Source organism: Mchenga conophoros, linkage group LG15 (genome assembly GCF_057382185.1).
Source record: "Mchenga conophoros isolate Kocher_MC1m ecotype Shallow Benthic linkage group LG15, M_conophoros_male_GT1.1, whole genome shotgun sequence".
Taxonomy (NCBI): domain Eukaryota; kingdom Metazoa; phylum Chordata; class Actinopteri; order Cichliformes; family Cichlidae; genus Mchenga; species Mchenga conophoros.
Window position 1 is genome coordinate 13,578,934 of NC_140540.1, and position 15,011 is coordinate 13,593,944.

A 15,011-nucleotide genomic window follows, 5' to 3' on the forward strand; every position below is an offset into this window, starting at 1 on the left:
TCCTCTGCTGTATCATCCATGTGCTCTCTGGCAAACTTCAGACGGGCCTGGACATGCACTGGCTTCAGCAGCGGAACACGTCTGGCACTGCGGGATTTGATTCCCTGCCGTTGTAGTGTGTTACTGATGGTGACCTTTGTTACTTTGGTCCCAGCTCTCTGCAGGTCATTCACCAGGTCCCCCCGTGTGGTTCTGGGATCTTTGCTCACCGTTCTCATGATCATTTTGACCCCACGGGATGAGATCTTGCGTGGAGCCCCAGATCGAGGGAGACTATCAGTGGTCTTGTATGTCTTCCATTTTCTGATGATTGCTCCCACCGTTGATTTTTTCACACCAAGCTGCTTGCCTATTGTAGATTCACTCTTCCCAGTCTGGTGCAGGTCTACAATACTTTTCCTGGTGTCCTTCGAAAACTCTTTGGTCTTGGCCATGGCGGAGTTTGGAGTCTGACTGTTTGAGGCTGTGGACAGGTGTCTTTTATACAGATGTTGAGTTCAAACAGGTGCCATTCATACAGGTAACGAGTGGGGGACAGAAAAGCTTCTTACAGAAGACGTTACAGGTCTGTGAGAGCCAGAGATTTTCCTTGTTTGAGGTGACCAAATACTTATTTTCCACCCTGATTTACGAATAAATTCTTTACAAATCCTACCATGTGAATTCATGGATTTTTTTTTCACATTCTGTCTCTCACAGTTGAAGTGTACCTCTGGTGCAAATTACTGACCTCTGTCATCATTTTAAGTGGGGGAACTTGCACAATCGGTGGCTGACTAAATACTTTTTTGCCCCACTGTATGTCTGGCACTGTCAGTGTCTTTTCCCTCTTTCCTTTGTCATATTCCCACATTTCTGCCACCCTCATTGCTTTTCAAAGCCTCAAGGCCTCTGTTTTTGGCAGTCGCCACCATGAGCCACCATTTCAAATAAGATGTGACAAGCAAGAGGTGGCTCTGACTATGACATTGCATGCTTATTGGCTAATGTCAACTAATGAGCATGCACTGGATAACCCACCTTTCAGAAACTTAGAATAACCAAAATTTCACCAAAATGAGTGACTGAGCCATTAAAGTGTTTAATGGTCAAGCCAGAAGTGCTGTTGTCCTATAGACTTTTCTAGAACCCCTAGTGGCTAGAATGCAGGTTTAAGGCACTAGACCCATGTTATGTACATCTACCTTTTATTACCATAAGAGGTTACAGAGTGTCTCTTTGTGAAAAAATTGTAACTTCTAAAAGATGGACATCTCATGGAGGTCTGAAAACTGAAGCCAAAGTACAAGGGCCTTCAAAAAAAACAAAACCCTGAAACCCAACTCTACAAGAGTCTGTGAGGAAACAAACCCCATAGACCTTTGTATAGTCTATGGTTTTGTTTTTTTTTTGCTATTTTTAAATCTTTCTAATGTGCACTCTGTAAATGACGGTCTTATTTAAAGTCAAATCAACAATGAAGCGGGTGTATTCTTTAGGGCGAGTCCGACTTGTGATTGAGAAGTACCTTTTGAGCCTGTCAAGCACAAACACATTCAGTTTAAAAAAAGAACATGACCACAATGCTTAATTCAAGGTTTCAAGTGTTGGCAGCAACCATCTTTTGTATACAATCCGTAGAAGAAATATGAATTTTGACTTTGGGAATGCTTGGTTTACGCTATATTCAAAGTATTCAAAAGCAATCAACTGAACTGCCACAAGCTTCAGCTGTAAACATTGTTTTTCTGCCCAGAATATGTCATATTACCGAAGCTGCATGCCACATAATCAGAATGTGTTTAAAGGAAAAGTCAATTGCTACTTAAACTCTAGAGCCTTTAATTTATCCGATGCAAGATAAAAAGAAAAAACTAAAACAGAGAGAAACAGCCTTTTTTTTAATTAAAAAGCAAGATTATTAAAGAAAACCATGAATAAACAGGAGTCATTACAGCAACTGATGTGGCACTTATAAAGTGTCTTAAACTAGATATTAAGAAAGCACCCAGTCTGCCAGGCGAAATGCACTTAAGCAAAGCTAAACTTCACTAACCCACAAATTTGCCCGGTTACAGTCAGAAGTGAAAAAGAGCGAAAACGCCTTTGTTCTTTCACTGTGTCGCTTAAAACTGTAAAAAGAAAAAGAATCCTTTATGACGCAAAACTTTGTATCTGAGACCAACATCCATGACCGAGGCAAATTAAGAGCATTGTCAGAGCTCAGCCATTATGTTTTTCCCCTCAGTGCTGCAGTGTTTTCTATCCAAAGCTATTCACTATGGCTGGTACCAAAAAAGCCCCTTAAATTAAAACAGAAGGAGAAAAAAAAAGTAGCAAAGCGGAAGCTGGACTGTGAGCCAGCCAGACGCTTTGATCCCACTACAGACTGCTTAGTAAACATGGCGGGGAAGAAGCAAGATACAGACAGAGATAGCACAGGTGACTTGATAGACCTTACAGTTAGCGCTCACCGGGTCAGGTTAACTCTTTTGTAACCTCTGAGGCATTCAACAGCTCTGTTTGCACATGTCTGTATATGCGTAATGATCTGTTAACCCAAACACAAGATAAACCCAAACGGTGATAATACTGTGCATTGTTTCTGTGATGTAGTTTGTAGGGCACTGATTAGGCCCAGAATCAGAGGGAAACATACACATAGTCACTACTTCAGAAAGATTCTTCATGTGAAACAAAGCATTACCTCAGAGGTATGTAAGACTGTATATTGACTGTTTTATTACTAGATTCTAGTAATGATTAATGGTAATCCTTTTCTCTATATGATGTTTTGCCCATTTAGCTTCATTGTTCAGACTTTTACATTACAAGTTTATCCTAAACCAGATTTTTATACCAGTTTCATACAAATTGGTCACATAAAAGTCGTGACTATTCGATTTAGTTATAAGGGGTTTTTCTGATGAGCATTTTGGGGTCTGTCGCTCCGCTGCCACTTATGTCCCTGTAACTGTTCCAGCCCCCAAACATATGAAGCTCTTTCCAGAGTGAAGGAATGTTTTGCATTTAGCTGCGGGCTGTTTACCTCCTTTACAAATGAAGGAAAATCGAAGCATGCAGTGAAGTTAACATTCATACAGTCACACATTTGCATGGATGTAAGGACAAATTCAGATAAAATATACAAAACTGTACACACTAACACAAACGTCTGCCCCCTTCCTGTGGTCTTTTTGCTTGGTGTTCACAAATGAGCAACTGCTTCTTTGTTGGGCTGGAAACTGCAAAATAAGCAAAGCTCCGGACGAGAATTTGCTGCCAACTTTGTCGGCTTCACACATTCGTTAAATGGTGCACACTACTGTTTTCGTGTCATTGTGTGCCCATGGCAAAAACTACTCTCTGCTTTTTCTGTGAGATCCATACTTCTTGTTTTCATTTGTGTGAGGAGGGTTGAATCAGATGTGTTGGGGGGGGAGCAGGCTAATGCTTTCCAGTCTGTGGCTGGTTTCAGTTTTCTTTCTGTGGTGGACAAAGACAGAGAAGAAGAGAGAGAAGGCAGAATATTTGTAAACGGAGGGGGCAGTCTTGGGTGGGGGGATTCAAAGAGAGTAATTCCCAGGATATCTTAAGCTGGAAATAAAGTGTAAATTCAAATGTTTACAAGAAACAAATTAAAATTCAAATGTATTTTCTAGTTAATGCATATTTACTTTCATATTTTTTGGTTTGCTAGTATTTTGAGAATATGATTATCATATCTTGTCAAGTTTTTGTCCAGTACTATGTAAAACTACATCCAAAAGTCCTCAGTCACCCATCATTTCTTTATATTTTCCTTCCAAAGAGCCAGGCTGTCAAGGTCTTTCAAAGTTGCCCTTGGACATTGGTTGCTTTTCCCCTCATTTTTTGTCAACACGGTAATTCCCAAAGAGCTTTTAGCCAAAAACTTGGCATAGTGTTAGCCTGAATAGAAAAACACACAATGGATCGCTATCAGTCATGGATTGGCCTCCCCAGAGCCTGCATCTCAACGTTACTGAAGCAGTGTAGGGTCATCTTGACTTGACAGAGAACAGAACAAAAACAAGCCAACATGCAATGACGAGCTTTGAATGTCCTTCAAGAAGGACATTAGATTTCTTAAGAAGCAAATGCATGCCCCACAGTTCTTAGAGTTCAAAGATGCACCCAAGGATTTAGAGATATTATTATCAGTTAAGTTTAAAGAGAAGTTTTTCTTAAACACACTCATTATATTGGTTTCTGTCAAAAGGATCTTTTTTCTAAAGATCATGAATCTTCTAATGTTTCTCCTGAGAGGTTATGAATGAGCACAGTGATCTGCTTTCCAAATCTCAGCAACAAGCTGCTTAGTTGGTACAACTTCCTGTCAGGAAACCAAAATAATGGGAAAAAATGCTTTCATGTTACACAAATGATTAGTATGGACAAACCGCTGACAAATCTATCTTGTCTAATGGAACGTATGATCTTACTGCCCAGCCCTGCAGCCGTGCATGTATGTTTACATGCAGCCTGGAGCCGCATGTTCCATCTCTGGCACACCGCATTCCCAGTTTTCCAGCCTAAGTTGAATGAAATTTTCAGCTCATTCCCCGGAGCCTCACTCGAACTTTTCATTGCTTCTCTTACTTTCTCTCGTTCTCAGACAGCCCTCCTCCTCTCCTGCCTGCTCCTTCCCTCCCCTTTGTACCTCTTCTCTGACTGCTCGCTCACACAGCAGTGGGCTGTGTAGGTGGACACTACACATGTCCCTTGTCTTTCTCTCCTTCCCTCTCTGAGGCACACACTCTCTCTCTCCCTCCCTCACCACCTCATTCTCTCTCTTGCTCTCTCCTGCTGTCACATTCCAGTTGTCTAAAGCCAGGTTTAACTTTCTTTCTCACTGAGTGTAGGAAGGAAGGCTAAACCAAAAAGAACCCAGGCATTAGCAGAGCCTTAGTCTTTCCGGATGAGAAGAAGAAAAGACGAGGAAACTCTCTTCATACTCCATTTGGCTTAAAAAGGGGGAGTCACCCAAAAGAAGCATACCTTCTTAAAGGGGCTATTTTTTTTCCTCCCTCCTTCCTTTCTTTGCCTTTTTTGGGCCATGCTCTCTCATTCTGTTTAGACCCACAGCGGACTATTCACGTGAGCGCTTGTTTTTACGGCAAAGCCAGTTCTAGTTCTTTTGCCGGGACAGAGAGGAGGCGGATTAGGGGGGGGGGAGTGTTTGACAGAGACATACGCTCAAAGAGAAAGCTGCCGCTTGGACCCGCAAAGGATTTTCCGTTCAGCGATGTGTGTGTAAGTGTCACCTGGTCTCCTGTCTGAACACGCTTTTAAATCTCTTCGCTGTACTCTGGTCACTTTTGCCTCAGACTTGGAAACAAGCATGTGATCTGAGATGCAATTTGTAATAGTTAAAGAGTTTTAAAGTGTACTGTACTGAACTCTAAACCAAAGTAAATAGTGGTTATGTTTCACATCCACAGCATATCATGTGTTGCATATCCCTTGGACTCCCTGTGGCTTCCAAATCCTCATCTGTGTTAAAGTTTTACATTCTGAACTTCAAATGTTTTATGTCCTTTTGTGTCTGCTTATTTTGCTTTTGCCTTTTGCAGAGGAATGTTATTGCTGTTTTAGCTCTTGCAGTTAAGGATTTGAGAATGTATGAAGGGATACAATAGTGTGAGACTGAGTGCCAAGCATTTGGAACTTAAGACAGCAGTCTGTCTTAAGATGGCTGTGAAATGTGAAGAAACAAGTTAGCTAGATTAGATTTGTAGACATAAGCTTAGATAAACATCATAAGATCACTTAGTTATAAAATACGTGTGTCTCAGTCTGTACTGGTACCTTTAATAGAGGGACTGAAACTCTGTTTTCAGGTTTTCCTTTTGTGTGTGGGTTTCTATGGACGGTCAGTGTTTTCGTCAATGAACAGGATCTGTTAGCAGTTAGACTCCACTGTAATTAAGCACAGGATGCATAATACTGTAAAGAAAGTACTGACTTGTTGTTACACATGCCAAAAGGTTACTGCTGACTCAGAGTGGGTAGTGGCATGAACTCCCCAAACATAGGCCACCTTAACTCCAAAACTCTATAAGATCACTTTCTTTCTCATGCATGTAGCTAACAGTTATTTTCCATTTGAAAGATCATTTTTATGTATTAATTGATAAGTTTGGTTAGAGACTGGTTGGCAACAACCAGGCAAACTCAGGTTGCTAGGAAAATGATGTATCCCCAAATGGTTGCCGGGTGGCTGCTGCAGATTTTGGTCTATTGTTGGGTGAAACCAGTCAAGAAAAGTATGTTGCATCAAAAGCTTCCTTTTGCTGTGGCAGATTGCCACAGTCACACATAGTTTGCACTGAAGTCACTAATTTGTATGTAAACTCTTGCCATCTACTCACAAGCTTTAAAGCTGAAGCCAATAAGTGTTCACACAACATTTACTTTAAAAATAAACCCTCTGCGTTTCTGTTCTATTTCTGTTTCTGTTGCGTCTCACATTTTAGAGTTTCACCAGCAGTTGCAAGTAGCTGGTGAGTGTTTGCTGGCAAGTCAGCTTCTTTCATACAAACTATGCCATCTTAATGTACTAGCAAGCAAAGTGATCTCCAGCAATTGCTCATCGACTAATGGGGAATGCCTAGCAAACAGGGCTTGCCTTGAGGTTATGACTAGATGATGTGTTCAGATCAAATTAAGATAAAGGGACCAAGCTTTAACATTTGTAAACCTATTAACAGCATAATTTTCTGCTGATCGTGTAGAAAATAAGTCATTTTATCAGTAATCTTTTGTGTATTTCTCCCGTAAGTCAGTTTAACTAATAGAAAAACATGAACCAGTATAGTGAGAGGGCTGGTTGGCTCTCTTATGGTCACTGCAAAAGATTTTTTAAGTGATCTATTTTATCCAGTGATAAAATATTTCCAACCTGATGGAAATTGCTAATAATTTCTCTATAGGGAACCAGGGTCACTGAATGGTTTGATAAGTATGATAATGACTCAGCAGTCTCCAGCACTATTATAAAGACTCCAACTACTGTAATCCAACACTCACTCCTATGTCATCTAATGACACTTAGTCAGCAACCATTTCACATCATAGTTTACCGCATGGCCGGAAAGAGCTAGCCACAAAAGATACTCCTTTACCTTCATTTTCAATCATCTTGAAGAACATTAACCAACAAAACTTTTAAAAAGGGGGCTAAAAGGCAAAACAGCAGATGGCAAACTTCTCATTAGTTTCCTTAGCATGGAAAATAAAGACACACCGTGTGACAATAGGAACCTGAAAGCAAAGCTGGACCAGAATTTTCAGTCTTGTCACATTTTTCTTACATTTCTTTAATGATAAACTAGAAAACATGTTTAATGTTTAAACCACTGGTACAATTTAAGCAAGTCTTCCTGCACTTCAACCCGTGTGTTTTTACAGAAGCCTGCTTTCAACACAAATGTGGGTTTAACTCCCAGCAGTGCGTGCACAACACCCGAACGCACACGTCACCCTTCGGAAACAGGCCTGAGAAAACCAGCGAGCTGCTAAGAGCACACAATGGTGCAGTCAGTTCCTGGATGCCAAAATGACCAGACTGTTTAGCTGGCTTCCAAATTGTCGGTGTGTGTGTCTCTGTGTGTTTGTGTATATGTGTTTGTGTGTGTTTTACTGTCTGTTGTGACCACGTGTATGCAGCAATTTGCGCTCATTCCTCCATGTTTGAGCTACTTTAAATGTGTTAGCCTGTGAGTGTGTGCTGTGTCCACACCTCTCCCTGCCAGTCAAGTTTCCCTCAAATTGACGCGTTGCTGTTCCCCCGTAGCGCCAGTTTGCAGTGCCGTCCTGGTCCCTCCCAAACCACAAGGGACTCTTTGTTTGTAATTTATGAATTAGTGTGTGGTTTGGGTTACGAGAAGAGAGGGCAGGCCAGAGGCTAAGGCACAGGAACGGCAGCAGGTCTACTTGATTAGCTCAATGCTAACCCGATTTTGTTTATTATTCCAAATTATTACTTTGGAAGTCCTGCATAGAAAGAAGGAAAGCTCAAGATGACAGTAGACATGATTAATGGAGAAGAAAATGAATGGGCTTCTCTGTCTCTTTCCCTCTGCTTTTCTTTGTGTGTCTTTTGCGCCCACAGATGTGACTTCACGTTTGACAATGCCGTGATAATCTTTTTAAATCTGTGTCCAGCCATCAGATAAGGCTGGCGGCTCAGTTGTAAAAACAGTGCATACATAAAGCCTTCTCTTCATCTTCATAGTTTCATATATACAGCTTCATACTGAGCTGCCTGGAGCACTCTTTCCACCATCCGTTCACCCCCCTTGTCTCTTTTTCATCAAGTGGTTATATTTACTTTGTCTAGTCTGAATGGAACCTGGCACAGTATTATGCTTTGGCCTGGTCCTTCTTTTCACAAAATAGCAAAGCCCTTTCCAACCTCATCTTCTTTTTTTTACACTTGATTTGATTTTTATCCCTTTCTCCCTGTTCTCTGTTTTTGAAACTCAGCATGCATTCCTAATGGCTTCAGCTCTCCTAGAGAGATGTTTTCATTTTTCCCCCCCCTTCCTTCCTACTGACCTTCCTTCCTTCCCTCTTTCCTTCCAGGATGAGGCTTGAAAAAAAAGTGAAAGACATTTGAAGGGGGGTGAGGAGGTCCTCTGATTGCCAAAGCAGATGCCCCACTCAACCCCAAAACAAAAAAAGTTCCTGACATTCTTCAGCACCAACGTGCAGCTGCTTGCAGGCCAGGCTGGGGTTCTTCTGCCCCCCACATCCCACCCAATACTTCCCCACCAGCATCTTGGTCTATATATCATCATCACGTTAACTGTGTAGCCTTAGCTCAAGCTGCTTCTCACTTTTATTTTCTATTTTTTATTATCTCCAGAGTCCAGAGCATCTGCCATGACTTAACCCATACTTCAAATCTAAATACCGGGGACCCCCACTCTCAAATTTTATATACTACAGTTTCACTGATAACAAGCTGACTTTACAAACTAATAATCATGTTAAAGGTTTGATAGTTCTGCTTCCAAAAGGTACAAGAATCTTTTCTTTTGTCTCGGGCCAGTTCTTTGTACTATGAAATCAGTGGCAGTTGTAGCAGACTTCTTTAGTCTTCTCCTGGGGGAATAGTGTTTTATCACTCCTCTGATGTCCAGGTTATTGCCTGGACTGGTCCAGGATAAAGGGATTTGAGGAGCTCATAGCTTTTGAGAGTAATTTATTTCCCACTGAGATTGTGAGGGTAAGTCCTCGGGATCGTGGCAGAATTAAAAGGTCAACAAGGTGAGAAAAGGAAAAAAAGCGCCCTAGCCCGGTGCACTTGGGCGCACAGAAGTTAACACTTGAAGATCTGAAACACACCAAGACACATGCACTTGTAGTCTATTGCCGTGTGAACATGCAGCAATGAGAGTGATGCACTGGTCACGGTGCAAGAGAAACAAAGTAAGATGAGCATTTATTCTATTCCCATTCACTTTTATATTGTTTAAACACTCTTTTGTTAGTTCATTTAGATATTTAAGTTTACCCGTTCATACTAATTGGTGTAGAAAGTGTCACACTTGCTGATCTAACTAAAGTAACTCTTAACAATGTCATGGCAGAGAACCTCTTGAAAGAATTAATTCAGCAGAGCTTTTTGCCTTTTAGTTGACCTTTAGCAGGTCACGCTTACCCAAATTAATATACTCTAGAGGGGAATCTGGTAAAGATCAAGGACACTGCACTTCACAGCGAGAATGTGTCCCTAAATATGTTGGCCACGTTCATAGTAGACTGGAGAAATGAAGAGCATTGTACTGTTAGCTTTGTCTACTCATGTCAGTGTTTTACGTGTATACAAGACGTGGGTCAGCCACAATCTGCCAATGATAGCTCTTTCTTCGTCTACCCCCCCCATCCCCAGCTCACCCTGCCTCACCCCACCTCACCCCGCCTCATCCCCATTAAACTCAATTTGTTCTGAGACTTGAGGATCACTTTGAGCCCAGAAGCATGTGCTGCATGAGCAAAGCGATGCAGGGAAATGTATTTTAGAAAGTTTAGTGGTAACACTGTAAAAAAAAAAAAGAAGAAGAAGAAGAAGAGAAGTAAAAAGAAAAGAAAAAAATAACTGCTTGAAGATGGGCCAAATAAAAGGCACTATCACAAATGCTTTTTAAACAGTTAATCAAAAATGTAGTTTGAGCGTGTGGTGTGTGCTCTGTAAGGTTTTGCAAAGTTACAGTACTTCTTATGATCTAACTCTTATATGTTTTAACTTTTATTTTGTTTTCTTATATGTTCTTTTATGTTTTGTGCCTGGTTAAGTCCTTATTAGATGTCAGCAGACTTTCAAAAAGCCCAAACGCTCCTCAGAAATCTACTGAGACCTCCAATCAAGGTTAAAATATGCAGCAGGATTACAGGGAACAGATTTAATGAAGACCCAGCATCTCAGTGAAGAGAATTTAAGATGAAGTTTGTTTTATCTAAACATGTGTTTTAACTCAGGACACATGTGATAGGTTTCAATATACAGTAAACATGTGTTGTGGATTGTGTTGCCTTGGTAGTTTTATCGCTGTTGTAGTTCAGGTTTTAGAAATTAGCAGACATGCTTAATGATGCCTTGAGATTTTACAGCCCAGGGTTTTCAAATGAAGCATTGAATGACTATCTACAGATGTGTTTTAGGTTTTCTTAGACTGGAGAACATCTGCTGCTACATAAATGTGTGCTTGTAATTTAAGATAACGCCTGAACTTTGGGGCTAATTTTTTTATGGTATTTCTGGATGAACTGTAAGATTTGTTGGAAATATTTAACAAGTAACAAAAAATATAATAATGTTGGAGTTATAGTGCATTTTATAATTTTTTTTAAATTCGGTCATCCCGTGTGAGGACTGTTTATACAATCATATTGCATTAGTACGTATTAAAAAGCAAACATTTTTTCTGGCCTTGCATTGAAGTCTATAACCTTTGAGTTTAGCATGATGTTCTCAACCTGACATCAGGACACTATTTATGCCACAAATCTGCTCAGAGATTGCATTGAAAAATCTTTTCAAATAGCACGGACATCATATGAGCTGTCCTAGTTCTGGCATGAGAGAATTGCTGTGATAATTATCTGAAACAATCTGCAGGACACAGAGCTCAAGTAGAAATGCGATGCCTCAAACAGCCGGGGTCAGTCCACTTATCACTTGTCCTGTGTGGAGGGTGGCTCTGCTGTAAACAATATTGACCTTTAATTGTTGTTTTCAGGGTCAAAGGTTATCTCTTATCAGCTGCTGTCACACACAGTATAAGGATATGCTGAAGGAAATAATCTTAACAGAATACGTCTCAAGGAATTCAGGTGTCGTTATTCTCCAGACGTCCAACTTCTTTTCTGTCTACTGTTTACAGAGCAGTATAATAAATACGTCTGAATCACAGGGTAGTTCAGGTTTTTGCTTTTTATTTTTGTAGTTTGCGTCGTCATCATTTTTGTCTATTAACATAATACTGATAACTTTAATCAGAATGAATGCATCAGCAACACAAAGCTGGGCTGAGTATAGTGTTAATAAATCCACATGGTAGCCATTGTTGCTTGTGTCCAGATCTGTGGCAGCATTTCTGTTGCACTAGCTTTCAGTATTATTTCAAGAAAAGAAAGTATAGTTTTTACAGCCTCTCCTGCCCACTCCTAAAATAGGCATAATTACACCAGCAATTTAAAAACATGGAGCTACAATACTGGTTACAGTTGGTTCGTCCTTGGGAAGAAAAAGGTGCATTTCTGTTGTTTGTAAAAAGAAAAGAAAAAGAAATTAAAGTTAATTACTGAGCCTCAGTGGTGTTTTTGACTGTACCAAATAAGCCAGACTGGTGAAATCCAGTCTTTCGCCTAACCTAGGGTTCCTTGTTTCAGGTAAGTGATGACCATCTAAAGGTGAGAGTGGTGTTGATACCTTCATCCAGTGCTCTGTGAGATGTAGTATTAACTTACACCTTTGATTGCCATTTCAAATTCATTTTCTTTACCATTTATTTAACTTCTGGTGCCTCTTCAAGAATAGATTTTAATCTCAATCACACTTTCATATGAATAAATAAAGGATAATGGGGTTGATTTTAGATGCAACACTTGACAGCAATATTATTGCTTGTAGGCTTAAAATATATTTTCACTATTTGGGACGTATCCCAAAGTCTTTCTTAAATAGCCTACAGGCTCTGAGGCTCAGCCTAGCCCAGTACAGTAGAACCATGCTGCGCTGTTATTTAAAAATCTGCCACAGAACTCCAGCACTCTGATCTTGAGCCAGAACCCGCTGATCTACGCTCCAAACACCACCATGGCCTCACTCTTCCTTTCCCTTCCAGCTGAGGATGAAGGGATGATGGAAGGAGGGATGGTGAGAGAAAAAGAGGGAGGGAGGCATTCTCTTTCTGGCCTTCTTTGGCATGCTTTTTTTCTCCTCTTTTCCCAGCAGCCCATCTGTTTCCTGTCTGCAACATGACACCAGTGCCCGATTAGGTTCTGCTACTCTTGAGGTGTGTGTGTGTGTGTGTGCGCGCGTGTGCTATTGGAGGGATTATGATTGGCTGCCATACACCTAGTCATTTATGTTGGTACAAACTGGCCCATGTGGTTGCATGTGATCCAAGTGTGATATAATAGCATCGCTAAAAATGTGTGGGAACCTCTGACTTCTGTCACTGAATCGTATTGAGCATGCTCAGTGGCTGATATATTGTGGTAATGCATTATTCTACTCTTTTCACGCTTGTTTTCATTAAAAAGTGAGAATGTTCTTCAGATAAAAATATCAGTACACTGAGCACTCTGTGCAGAAAAGAAATGCACATTTTGAGCTGTCATTCAGGTATATGCTGTGGCTAAAATGGCTGTTTTCTTAATCTGGCCAGTGTTTGGATCTTGGCTCTTATAACAGTAACAGAGCTGTGTGGATTAGCCGAGATAATCCCCACTCTGTTCTTCTTCACCCTCTATGGCAGCAAAACTGGGAAAGTGAAAATGTATCAAATGGACATCTTGTACATCAGCTCAAAGTACCCTTCCCTTTTTGTTGCATGTCTTTCCCTTTTTCACTGGTTTTTCTCTGTCTAACCCTGTCTGATGGGGATTTTCCACCCTTAGGCCCGCACTGAAAAGCTGGATGCTCCGCTCTCCTACTGTGTTTGTTTTTAATTGACGCACATAAAGACGTCCGTCAGCTAAGGCCAAGTCATACCTCCAAGTTGTGTTTGGCAAGGCCACAGTGGATGCACTGGATTCAGGGCTCCGTAGGTCTAGTTATAGCCTTCCCCAAACCAGACAGACTGTGGGATGCTCCTTTATATAATCCAAGATTTTCGTAGCTGGGCTAATAGAGGGAAACACTCATCAGGTCTCTGTTGTCATAGTCCTTGACACATTAACCCTCTCAAGGCAGGCGTTGCCGATTTGCAACAGTTAAAAACTAACAACCTGATTACCCCACATACATATTTTATGAGTTTTTTTACTCAGAAGTACCACTGCAGGACTTGGTTGTGCATTAGCAACAAAAAGTTTAATTTGAGCCTGAGAGGGTTAAAATAGAGTGAAGTACCAATTCAGAAGTGTCAAGAAGTTGATTGACTGTAAAGAAGCCGGTGATCAATTTGGTAAAGCGGTGGAGACAGAAAAGCACTAGGATGTGTTGATAAATGAATGAAATAATGTTCTATTATGTAGATACAACAGTAAAAAAATACATTGAGAGAAACATAAAAATGCATTAAAAAATGACAGAGCCTCTTTAAAATTCTTATAGACGGCCACGTTCTGTGTTTTGATCACAAGATTTCTGCTCTGGCACTGTTAATATGACAGTTGCCCTATAAAGGTCAGGGCTGGTGAGCTCGTGGGTGGTCTTCTACTGCCTAAGAATCCTTTTAAATCTAAACTTTGGCTTCTCATACTGCTGGTAGCTAACGCTACAAGAACATTTAACAAACGTCTACATTAAAATGTCTAAATCATAAAATGTTACTTAAAATTTGTCAAGGCTGTAAAATTAAGAATAAGAAAAAAAACATTATTACTCACTTTAATGAATTCAGATAAACTCATTAGCATATGCTTACTTACATTTAAGCAATAGTTGAAATCCTTCTCACATCTGCTCTTTGAATATGCTTACAGAGTGGTGAGAATGCTAGTGTGGTATAAAGACAGGAAACCAGTCAAAATAACTCTTTTGACTCACCTACCTACAAAGCTAACTCATTAGCATAATGTATGAGAAATGATCAGTTTCTTTTCTCTTCTTGCTTTTCTGTCTCTGCTGTTCTTAAAGGTCAACAGCTCAGTGTGCTCAAAGGATGTTCTTCATTGTGTGTGTATGAGTTAGTGTTAGGTTTTGACCCATGTGTCAGGATATGTTTGTGTCTCCCTTGTGTTAGCATCACACCCCCTGCAGAATCCCTGTTTTGTTGATACACATCTTACTGGTCACAGTGCATTTTCTAACTCTATAAGCCACAGCTTCTTTTTAGCGGTTCTACAACCTTTTGTTACAGGAAAGATTCATAACACAGTGTGAATTAAAATGCACAGATCTTCTCATCTCTGACAAGGAGCTGAAATATTGTTTTCAGTCCTAGTATTTCGTACTGTAAGTTAGGTCAACTGCTTTTTGCTAGTAACTTTAAACTCATAACAAAGCTCGTTTTGAAATAAAGAGAAAATTGATGTTTCATAACTAATATATTTCCACCCAAATACTGACACAACTTTTTTTAGTAAAAACCTCAGACCCTATTGGGGAGATGACTGATAAAATAATAATTGTAATAACTTCCCTTTCTTCTCTTTTTTATTAAAGCAGTGAACATCAGTGCCAGAATTTATTGAAACTTAGCTCACCTCCTGTGCTTACTGTTCTGGACTTTCTACATTAGCTTACAAGAACTGATGTTTGTGATTTAAAATATAAAGATATCCTCCAGCCCCCAGTGTGTTAGGAGTCTTGCCAACTATTGGCTCTACTGTAG

At 40.3% G+C, this 15,011-nt stretch overlaps 1 protein-coding gene across 3 annotated transcripts in view; it reads left to right on the forward strand.

The window, feature by feature from the left end:
• Window positions 1–15,011, forward strand: part of eva1aa (eva-1 homolog A, regulator of programmed cell death a) — a 72,932-nt gene that overhangs the window by 39,878 nt on the left and 18,043 nt on the right. For 2 of the 3 annotated variants that reach the window (XM_085247456.1, XM_085247458.1), the window contains exon 1: window positions 4,762–5,253. The exons of the other annotated variant lie outside the window; for it this stretch is intronic. The gene's annotated coding sequence lies outside the window, so the exon portion shown is untranslated. Of the gene's footprint in view, window positions 1–4,761; window positions 5,254–15,011 lie in introns of those variants that run through there. 3 annotated transcript variants of the gene reach the window in all.